Genomic DNA, 12,539 nt, shown 5'->3' on the forward strand with positions numbered 1-12,539 from the left:
GTTATTTGTCACAGGCGAGGGTGGCCGTCACAGTTCAATCCCTGCCCTCTTGCAGCTAAAATTAACCAACTGTCCAACTGCAGCTGCCTATGGAGGCAAATTAATCCCATGCCAGACACAGATTAGATAAGTAAGGGGATAGTGCTGTGCGAGTGGTTGCAAATGAAAGAAACAGCACCGTGGTTGCAGGATTAGAAAACTCATATTTCCAGGAGTTTGGGTGAGTGAAAGGTTAATTTGATTGCACAATACATTACATCATACATCATTCGTATCTTGATGAGTTGACAATTTAGGGACTGTCCCTTGCGAGCACCTGTATCTTCAGTCCAAAAGGGCCTTGATGAGCTTCAACCTGTCAGTCGAAACTGTCCTCGACTGACTACTCTTCCCTTCCATTCAGTGGGTCATTATTTAATTTCTGCCCCCTACCCACCTATATTGTCAGCTCAGAGCAAGAATGAGAGAAGTGTAAGCAGAAAGGGAAATGCTAACAGACTGAAAAGAGGGGAGAAAACAACCCCGCAGGTTATTTTTGTGTGTCACAACCGTTATAAGTCAACAGTGGTGCTCCCAGCGTGCTGAGAAAATGCAGGTCCTCTATAGGGGGGCCTCCCCCGTGGATGAGTCAGTGTGGGAGCAGAGAGGGTAAGTACTCTCCTGCTCCAATTAAAGAACAGCCCATCAATAAATGATGAATGTCAAACACAGCATGATATTTGCCCTGGTAAGCAGACTAGTATCCTATGTAGATTCATGGCCACAGCGGGGCAGAGAACCATGGGTGGCATGGTGGAAACACAGAGAGAAGAGACAAGAGGATGTTAAGAGGAGCTTTCTGCAAATGTCACTTTGTCCCTTTCAACACTTCTCAGAATGTGGTGGTGGACATCCAAGATGCAGTGGCAGCTGTCATTTCCTAAGCCTTCCGCTGACATTTGGGATTCTGGGCAGTCAAGGGCACAGTGGACGGTATAGTTCAGGAGGATCATCGGCATCGTCGCAATATCACCAGAGAATATTGCTGTAACTTAACACACCGTGTTCCACTTTGGGGTAAGCCCTGCAGTGTCCCGAGCCCCGCGTGTCGTAAAACCGGAAAGGTTAAAGGGAAGCGCAAAACACTTGAGAACAATTTGACAAAGTGACACCTAATATTTCACATCCTCAGATGATGTGTGTAACCATGTCACCCACACAACTGCTTTTCGCTTCCTGCCAAAATCAACAATATCACTACTGCATGACTAAGAGGCCGCATCTCAGCTGTGGGAAGGGTTCCTCCTTTTGCCAATTTTACCAGCTGGAGGTGAGGGCGATGAGTCAGAGTTATTATGGTTTTACGACCTCTCTATGTGTAGTCAAAGCCCACAGTGGACTGCATTCATTGGGTTTCAGTTGCAGTCCAACAACAACAGCATTTTGTCCCATTAGATCACACAGTCACCGTGCGAAACACAGACTTTAACCTAAATAGGCGTTAGGAAAGCAGATATGTTCACCCCGGGAGTTGCACATCAGAATATGCACAGAAGCTCTCATCATCATTAAGCTTCATTTCATATGTGCCTCTGTGTATAAGCAAAATCCATCGGTGCCACACGTCAAGTTATTTAATAAAAAAAAATCATCATCTGTGAAGACATGTTGAAGTACCGGACACCCTACTGTCCCACAGATTAAAGCTATTTTCAGTAAAGCCCTGCTTCTGGTGTTTCTCAAATTCATGTTTGAGCGCATATGTATTAGTCATTTCAAGTTTAAAACCCTTGTGTAAAATGTAGCCCCGAAAGAGAAAACTCTCAAACAACCGCAGCGGAGGTGCCATGGACACAGTGGTCCTTTCACATGACATTACTTTTTATGTCATTCTGTGTTTGTCCTATTGTCCAAAGTGCGAAACATCAACATCCACTGTGTGGCAGGTCCAAAATATATGACCAAAGTGCTGCTGTAAGATTCGAAGCCATTTAAAACGTCAAGAAATAGAGCTGGTATATAAAACACCGTATTAACTATTATGACAAACATTTTCTGCAGTATTTTATGGCCATATGAAAACAACAAATCTATATTTTATGGTATGTTAGATCCCCAAAAAACGTGTTTCCCCCGAGCATTTTTCCCCAAATGCAAAACCATGGTTAACCTTTCCATTTAAAAAAAAACTCAAAGAGCAAATTATTTGGGCTGCAAAAACCTCATGCTGGCCACAAGCCTGCAATTGATATTTAAATGTCCCATATCTGTCCTAAGGCACCACATTTTGATAAATCAATATGAATACGCAATCCTCTCTGCAGAGCCCCATCTATGCCTCACACACTGAGAACCAGCTGGTTCGATGTGTGTCTGTGGATTGTTACGAAACAGCACTGTGAGATTTGAGCTGTCACCGGTCATTGTTGCTTTGGACACTGTGTCCCTGTCAGCTGTCTGCAGTTTCGGTGCATCAGGGGGGAACAGAACCATGACTGAAGCCTCAAAAACTGAATCAAGGCTCTGCACACTGGATTGACACAGGGTTGTAAACATCCTCGGGCAGCAGCTCCATGTCTGCACACACACACCGAGTCAGTAATTAGCGAACTCTGCTTCATAGTGATTAAAGAGTTGAGATGCTTTCATTTACTGTAATGTTCCATTAAATAAGGACATAATATCGTTAGAGTTAAACGCTTTGGTTTCAACTTAACAACTGGAAGCTCACGTAAAAACACACACTGGATTTAAATACACTCAATTAAACAAAGTCTCAAAGTTGTACGTTTAAGACTCATTAACTACACCATCAAGGTTTCAAGAATAACAGGGAACTTATATAGAGAAAGTTATGTCATCAACTGTTGGAGGATGTTGGCACCATCTTGGTATCAGTCTGGCTAATCTGCGTATCTTTTGTTTAAAACGCTCAAATTTGATGGAATAGGAGAAGATGAAGTGGAAGAAAAAGGAACTTACCCAGAGAAATGTAATCACTTTACCAAATAGCTACAATGTTAAATAAAAATTCCAGCAGCTCCCTACAAGATTTACTAATTCAACCACAGACATACTCACAACAGTCATTTTTGTACAGACCTCCTGTGGCAATGCCGGCAAGAAGTCAAAACCCAACGTCCAACAATTGAAAATCGGGACAAATCTCACTGGATGGCACCTGCATCACCCAACAGTTAACAAGGTGAGACGTCAACTTCATATTCACTGAAGTGGGATTTTATAAACTTACAGCGATAAGTGACAGTTCATTTAACCATCCCTAATGCCACGTCTCTTGGCTCATACTGTATGAACGCCGACTTATTCCTCCTGTTCATACATCACTTCGTAAGCCCTGCCAATGGAAGTGATGGGGGCCAAAATCCACAGTCTTAGTTCGGTGCTGTGTATTAAAAGTTAAAGCCTGTTCATTAGGTCGGAAAAAATCCCTTTATTGCTTTTCCTTTGACAGTTTGACGGAAGTTTGAAGAACAAATGCTGCATCTTTGGAAAATATCCACTTAATTACAGCCTTTTATTTTATTATAATGCATGTTTGCACAGCTGGAAGACTCGACTTTGACCTGCCATCACTTCCTGGGAATCACAGTTTGGAGGGTATCTCTGAAAGCTCTGCCATAGCAGGGGGACTAGTTACAGCAAGTAAAACATGTTCCATTGTTCCTATGGACACCTGACTGTTATTTTGAGATGTGCTTTAATGGTTATGCAGTTCAACCGTTATAAAACTTTGCTGTCAAATGTCATGTCATGAGAAGGACGGGGCAGGTTTTATTAAAGGCATCTGTGGAAAGGGAAGGAAACCCAAACCTGGCAGCACGCATGATGTCTTATTACTCTCAATTAACCCACCTAAAGGTCTCTTCCCCTCATTCGTGGCCAGAAGGCTATTTCAGAGTCGGGCTGCCACTGCAGAACTCAAGATAGTGTGAAGAGAAACCTTGTGAACACAGTAGCTGCATCCTTCAGCACCGAGGACGAGCTCTGATTAACCACGACCTCCTAACTGTGTCATCTCCCAGCATGAGAAAAACAGGTGAGGAGACAAAAAAAAAAAAAAAAAAGGAGTCACGACAGCCAGGCACAAAGAGAATTTCAATGTAAAAATAAAGAGGATTAGGGATGAAAAAGAGATACGGCTGTAGCCCTACACAAACTAAAAGGCTACAGTGGACGGACAAATTTGTGACAACTCGCTTTTTCCACTCACGTTGTTTGCCACTTGACGGGGAGTGTACCCTGTCAACCCAGGACTCTCCTCTAACTTGTCAAGCGCCAGCACACCTCCCTCGCCGTGCCAACTGCCAGAGCAAATGAGATGGTCGGTTGATCTCATGGAGGGTTTGTATTACCCTCATGCAACTGAGAAGCTCGGCTGCTCTCTCTCAGCTGTGCTACTGAGGGACGTGTTTACGTGGAGATCAGGGTTTAACTATATGTCCTCAGACGACTGACTTTGTGTACGGTAAACATTTGCACGGTGCCAGCAGCTGAGCCACAACATGTTTTTGACACGCCACTGTTAATGACAGCCTAGCAGGTTCATCTCTGAGATTTCCTATGGGAAATGGCTTTGGTACGATTTGTTCAGGATTCTCAATGTGAATACTGTAAAATTGAAAAAATATTTTGCACTTGCAAATTCCAGTATTGGGAATCTTTGGGAATCTTTTCTACATAGAGTGTCTACAGCTTGATAAAGTTGTGAAAACCTTAATCTCACCAATATCACTGCAGAACACTGGTGCCATGGATGGATGGTCAGAGGTCAGAGGCCAATGGGCCTGAGCCTTTGTGTGAGGTGAACAATGTTTCTTGTTTGGAAACCAGTTTAAAGCTGCAAAATAACCAGAAAAGGGCTGAAAAAATAAGAAAAAGGTAACGTGACAACCCAAAAAAAAAAAAAAAAAAAAAAAAAAAAATCAATTTTTTGGTATATGAAGGTTGAGTCATGTCAGCTGCACTTCTTTCTTCTTGGTCGGAAACGTTTCACCAGTTATTCAGTCAGCTTCTTTAGTCTGAAGAGCAAGAAGAGCGACATAATGTTCAGCGCAGCGTCCAGTGGGGAAACCAAACAGCCATTGCACAAGAGGATGGCTGAGCACAGGAGAAGCAACTGCTCAGGACCAGAATCAGCAGTGCACCTGCACCTGAAGGACAAAGGACACTCGTTTTGTACAATCTACACATTTTGGACAGAGAAGACAAATTGTATGAGAGAGGACTACATGGAGAACCCTGCTCTCCACAGAGGAGGAGGCCTCAGCCACAACCTGTCTCTCATATTCCAAGCTGCCTTTTCATCCATCCCCAGGAAGATTAAGACCACTGCACACACCCACCTAGAGGGCCACACCTAACAACCCCATTTTAGGGGATTAGGGTGTTTGGGGTCGTAAACATCACATCCCTATGAATCCGCCCTGTTCTCAACTCCAGTATTATCCACCAAGGAGCCTGTTCAAGCCAGGTGATAAATAAATCTTCATCACACTGAAAATTACATTTGGAACGATGTAATGAAAATCTAGGTTTGGTAAGCCTCCACCCACCCACCCACCCCCTCACCCACCCACCCCCTCACCCACACACACACACACACACACACACACACACACACACACACACACACACACACACACACACACACACACACACACACACACACACACACACACACACACACACACACACACACACACACACACACACACACACACACACACACACACACACACACACACACACACACACACACTTCTCTCAGACTCATCTAATCTTATTTATCTCTGGTGCAATCCCTTTAAGTTTGGGACACAACGATGAGAGACCAAGCTACAGTGTCACATCATCATCATCACTCATTCATTGTCTGTGTCCGTCTCTGTCTCTCCACACTCTCCCGCAGGGATGCACACACACACACACGCAAACATCCAGTGTATCTGTAGAGGGACAGAATCCAAGGACAGCCTCTTACACCCAGTAGCCCTCCGGCTCTGTGGAACAGTGCTAGTGGAAAGGACAATTTGACTGGCTTTCCAAGTGAAGTCTCTCTGCCTTTGGCCTCAGTCTGGCTACTGAGCATGTTAGGGACATGAAGAGCGTGGCTCATGACGCCAGACAATACTACAGGAGGCACAGATGGACCCATGAGGCTAGAATTAAGGGAACATCTGTTTCTCACGTAACTCGCTGGCTAGAAACAAAAAGACTTTGGCTCTGCTGTTAAATCAAGGCTCAGGTGTTACGGTTGTAGGTTTTTTTTTTTTTTTTTTTTTTTTTTTTTTACAGAAAATCGTGCCTTTCTCATTAATGTAAAAGTTTTGAAAGAAAAATATTTAATTCTTGCATTAATTATTTTACTTTGGCCAACTGTCGGTCAGTGTTAGCCTGCCCCTCTCCCTGTCATCCATCCGTCCACACGTTCACCCGTTAGTCAGCTAAGCTTTCTTGAAAAGTGGCATTAGTCTGTACGATTAAAATTATTTGAATGCCACTCTGGTCACAAGCCAATTGCATATGACATCAGAAATGTATTCTTGTGGTTTCCACAAGTGCAAAGCAAAAGAAAAAAGGAACGGTCACTTTTTTATACTTGACTCTTCGGTTTAATGCAAAGGATCTGCTTTCAGTTAGATATACAGTACTGTGCAAATCATGCGAGGATAAGATGACCACACCTGTACAATCATATTAATCATATTAGTGATGGTTCTACCCTTGTAAAAATGAATCAGGTGGCCAAAATCATCACAACCAGCTCTTCTTGTAATTCACTTCAGTGCGACTCCACCACCCACTATGATCTCACTAACAAACAGAGAGTAGAATTATCACTTTTTTGAACTTTTTGAAACTGTAAAAGTAGAATTAATGGCAGAGCTGCTGTATTGGAATAATTAAGTGGCCAGTGGGTGTATATGTACTTTTATTAAAATATAACTAGAAAATAAAGGAAATACTTTCAACAGTCATTACAAAAACACAAAAATAAAGAAGTAGTATGAAGAATCTGGAGAGGTCAAAGACAAAAGTAGGAGTGAAAGACCAAGAAAACTGTTGAGGGTCCAGCTCAGCATCCGGTAGCTTCATCTGGATGCCAAGTTGATCCTTTTCAAAACCTGAAGAAGCTTGATCAGGAATGAGGCTTGTAGATGGATAGAAGCAAAGAAACCACTTTTGTTGTGGAGCAGAACCGGGCACAAAGCCTAAGATATGCAAACGCTCAGACTGCCGTGAAGATCAGTGGAAAATAGTGTGGAGCGATGACTGGAAGTTGGAAATTTTCAGGACCACTTGTCAACAGAATGTGAGAAGAAGAGTTGGAGACACATGGGAGAATGAGTGCATGGTGGTCCGAGACTTCTGCACAGTACATTTACATTAAGTCATTTAACAGACGCTTTTATCCAAAGCAAGTGAGGCACAAGGCAGCAAAAATCTGAGTCAAGGAGAAAACCTCAAAGCAAAGTCCTATCAGAAAAGTGTTCACAGATGCAAGTGCGAGAAAGAGCAGAAAGGAAGTTTTTTTATATATTTTTATATATATATATATATAGATATATATATAGAAAAGATTTAAATGCATAGGAAGGTGTGGAAGAGTTCTGTTTTCAGCTGTTTTCTGACTGTGCAGAGTTTGGTAGCTCGTTCCACCATCGTGGGACCATGGTACTAAGAAGTTTTGCTTGGCGTCTTCTTTGTGGTGCTCTGACCACCACCAGGCCGCAGCGGACACGAAGGATTGTAGACCTGAATGAGGGAGTTGGCGTAAGCAGGAGCTGTTGAGGTGATCACCCTGTAGGCGAGAGACAGAGCTTCGACCAGTACTGTACCTTAAATAATAATCCACCAGAATCTCAAAACTCCCAAACAAACAATTATGTTCCAAAGATTAAACCATTTTATAGAATTTCACTTGAGATTTAGTCTTTTTCTTCTGTGCTGTTGGTTTGAAACAGGGAGGTACAAACATGTCACATACTGTCAGGATTTAGCACGGCTCGATTAGAGATCACACCGGGATGCTGCCTGTGCGCGTGTTAAGATGGCTGAGAGATCCAAATTCATACCAGACTGACGTGCATTTTGAAAAAGGTCCACTAGTTCAATTCTTTGAAAGCCCAGTATACTTTGATTATGAATAACGTTTAGAGAAACGTTCATCTGTTTTACTCCAATGTGAGAATCTGCTGAGAAAGTGGCTCTAAAATCTTCCACAGATTGGACACAAAACAGTGCAGAGAGTCCATTGTGAAGACGTTGCACATTTGGTGCGGCAGACATCCCCGGGGTTCGGGCACATGCAAACATAGATGTGCTTTGACTGACAGGCTCAAAAACAGCCAGTGATTTTCACTGAGAGCTGTAATTCACCTATTCAAGGGAGAGACCACCTTATGAAAATGGGTAGATATACTTGGAGTACACAGTATACTGCAGTACAGTTTTCGAAGAAGAAACAGACGGCGCAGGCAGCAGTAACGCATTGGCAGTTTAAGGGAACATGTGCTGTAAAGATGCCACATGAATGGAAAAGTGCTAACGCGAGAACATGGAAGTCTCACGGAGTCCGATAACCTTGTTAGCTGCTGCAGGCAAAGAGTGATCGACAGGCCTTTCTCTCTCATACAGCTGTCTCCCAGACCCCATCAGCTAAAGGTGTTTTGAGGATGTGAGGACAGTCCGCAAGTTGTTATTGAGGGCCAGTCATCACTTACGTGACAGGAAAGCAACGTGATTTTCTGATTTGACAGGACAAGGACAGCTTTTACAGTCTCCTTGTCATATCTGTCCTTGCGGTATCTGAGGCTGCAGTTTTGGTCATGTCATGCTCTACTTAGATGCCGATATTAAAACCGCTTCCCGTGATCTGGGGGGGGACGGGGCGCTTTCACTTGTGGTCCGAGCAGCAAGATAATGATGGTTCAATCGTGGCGCTTGCTCAAAAGCTATTTTGCAGCACTTCCTCACACATCTTGACTGTTTTGTCATGTCCACAGCTGCATGCCACACACCATCACTAATGTGTCCTCGGCACAAGCTCAGGGGTCAAGAGGTCCGGCTGGGAGATGGCTTGAAATGATGACATCATTAGCTCAGTGCCACTGGGCAGCGTGATGGCAGGCAGAGGGCACGCTGGGTAGCACCGGAGGGTGAAAGGACAAAAATAACACGAGTGTAATTTGCTGCCCACTCCTCTCAGCCAACACAAGTGTTCTTTATCTCGCACTTTGCCACAATGTCGTGTCTGGCAGTGGACGCCCAGTCGGAGCTCAACCACGCTGTGCCCAAGAGGGGCGTCGAACTCCAAAGCGAGCAGAGACTGTGCTGGCAGACTTGTGAAATACGCGTTTTTCTTTCAAGTCTGTCCAAAGGAGGATGAACTCAGGCAGAATGTATAATTTCATTCAAAGGCACATTAACTTTGAGACAGCTAATGAAGGAGATGGAAACACAGAGACAGAGACAATTTCAATTGGTGAGAGTAGAAGCGGGCGGAGATAGTTGCCAAGGAGATAAGTCCTGTGAGCATGAGGTGTGACTTCTGCGTCACTGATGGTTTTTTTTTTCCATTTTTGTATTTCTCCCTGCTCTCCCTAATATATCTCAGTCATTCCTTCCTGCAACGTCACACATCATGTTTCGACACCCAGCAGCAACACCACCTCCCCCCGTAACCAAGGAGATGTAGGCGGGGGCCTCACCTGTTTTCCCTTTTCCAAGATCAACATCAAAGTCATAGCTTCACATGTGATGATTGGATAGAAATATTTCTGACTGCTACTGAAGACATCTCCCTCCTGTTCACAGCTAGTCAGCAAGTGTAAGGATGTTCTGTCAGCACATGTCACTTTTGTGCACACACACACACACACACACACACAAACAAAGTGATGGCATTTGAGCTTCGTGTGGCTTGTCACTTTTTCCTTAAATCAGCCAAGGAAGTCATATGTTGAGGTGATCGATAAATTTAGGCTGACGTTTGGAGACTTTACCTCAGTTAGTAGATGGGTCTGCATGATTGCATATACACTGCACACACACACACACACACACGCATGCATGCATGCATAAATAATGATATGCATGTCCTCCCCCGCTGTCCTGTGCTGCAGAGTTACACAAGAAAAGACACATCGTTGTTTGACCCTAGTTTTCTGTGGATGCGGTCACCGAAAGGTTCATCTGAATTTTAAATTCACTGGAAATTGACAGATGTCAGGGAAAAGAAATGTATCATAATAATAGGAGATTTCTATCTATGCTTATTATTATATCCCTGCCATATGACCTTAGGTTACGAAGCTAGTTGTGGGCATTTCTTTTATTTATGGCTGCTAAAACATTATATTATGGAATGCATTGGAATAACTATGCTAATATTGACCTTATTAGGTGGACTATAGTCAGCCAGACATGACAACTCCTCATTCCAGTTTCCGGTTTATTTTCTGTGATGAACAAATTTTGAAGTAATGTACTGAAAATGTACTTAAGTAAAAGCACAAATACACACACAGAAAAAGACGAGCGGGTTTGCTAAGCTGCATTTTCTCACCTGAATGTGTAACACAGTCACGATCATTTATAAAACATGCGCTGATTATGAGTGCACCAACATGCACGTTGGCAGAAGGTGACGTCGCAAGGACATGCTGAGAAAGAAAGGACACAGGACAGTGGACACAGTGGACGAAACACAATGTTTAGGCCTGCTGCTCCCTTCTGCTGAAAGTCTTCATGACTAGAAATCCAATGAAGGAACAACTGAGTTCAGAGAGAGAAATGTCCCCATCAATTCCCCCCCCCCAGTCTGATGGATGTTTCTGAGGCAGCCACAGCAGCCAGCTTTGCAATCACTCGTGCCTCCCTCCGTTATCATTCACAACAACTTCCCAACTGGCAAATGTCAGCGTGTCGTAGCCTAACCACACTTTGCAGTGCACACGTGTGTGATGCGTGTGTTGAGAGGGCGTGTGAGCTAGTAAAGGGGCATTGAGACATCTGAGTGTGAGATGGATGGAAGCGGTGATAGAGAGGACAGCAACCAAGGAACGCCTCCCTCGCTCCGTATTAGTCAAAGCCATTCAATCTATCATCCACCTCTCCACACAGTTGTCACTCTGCCCTAAAGAGTGTGATGGATGGACTCCACTTGCTGTTTATTCCAACTCAATGAAAGAAGCAGTAGTGGGGAGAAACACCTTGGAATGTATTGTAGTACTGTTTGTTCTTGAAGTATTTTGAGTACTAGGTGGGTGTGTGTGTGTGTGTGTGTGTGTGTGTGTGTGTGTGTGTGTGTGTGTGTTGGGGGGGGGGGGGGGGGGGGGGGTTTAGCACAGCAGCACGTTCCTCAACATTTTAAAACGTCAACCCAAATCAACACCTCATCCTGTTGGACGGCAACATCCAATATCACTACTTAAACGTATATATTGGTGTTTTTCAGAAAAGCTTGAATTCTGGTCACGGTGAGTTGACGAGGATCTTCAGCAGATCTTGTCCTGATCCAACCCGCCCTGCACTGACGACGTGTAAGAACATAAAGATTACGCAGGAAACAACGCACGACCATTTCACCTTCATCTTGTCAAGACACCAACAGATCAACATGGATCAGTTCCTGCTCTTGTTCCAGTTTACATAGATTGTCTCACTCTTGAGGACATTTACAGCCTCTTTACCGCCATCTGCTGGTTAAAACATGTTACAGCATTTTGGCATCATGTTTGACAACATGTTACATGAGTACAAGTTGGTGCTGGTGTGGCCGGGCTGCACAAACCAGGCCCAGTTAGTTTTTCTTTGGACGGTTTGCTGCTGTTGCTGCTTTAGGTTCCACCAAAACATAAAATTATCTGTGCCAAGCTTTTAAAAAAATTACCTAACATTCATTAAGAAACATAAAATAATAAGACATGTTCATAAGTTTCCCTCTCACCTCAGCACATGATGCACAGGGTTTGACCATCTCTGATTGGTGACCACGTGGAACCTCCCTCAAAAACATTTATCCGCTGCTGGTTTTGTTCTGTGAATCCGTGTGAGACCTAATGTATTAAAACTATTTGAAACAGCACTTTAAATATCTACACATTTACTTGAATGTGCAGTTAGATCCAGCTCGGTGTCCGTTAACCCCTTTACACACAGATCCTCCTTTTTGTTCTTCCTAAAGAAGCTCGAAGCCAATGGACAATCATTCCGTCCCTGAAATGAAAAACTGTACATGTCTGCTAACGCCCAAAACAGAGTCTGACATATGATGTAGAAACTTTGTAATTTCAACCCCACAGTAGTTTGTCCGTCTGAATATCAGGGCCCCGTCTGCTGTTAATGTTTTATCTGTGCGAATCATCGTATTCAATTTTGACCTAAACAAAACAGAATACAGAAAATATCCCACTGTCCTCAGGAGACTTTGAGGTTTGAAAAGTAGGACTTTTTTTTTTTTACTGAGGAGCTTTGTCTCATTCTGTCACATCCACATTCATGTGGCAGTGAACACATCAGTGCAATTTATTCAG

Source organism: Channa argus, chromosome 5 (genome assembly GCF_033026475.1).
Source record: "Channa argus isolate prfri chromosome 5, Channa argus male v1.0, whole genome shotgun sequence".
NCBI lineage: Eukaryota > Metazoa > Chordata > Actinopteri > Anabantiformes > Channidae > Channa > Channa argus.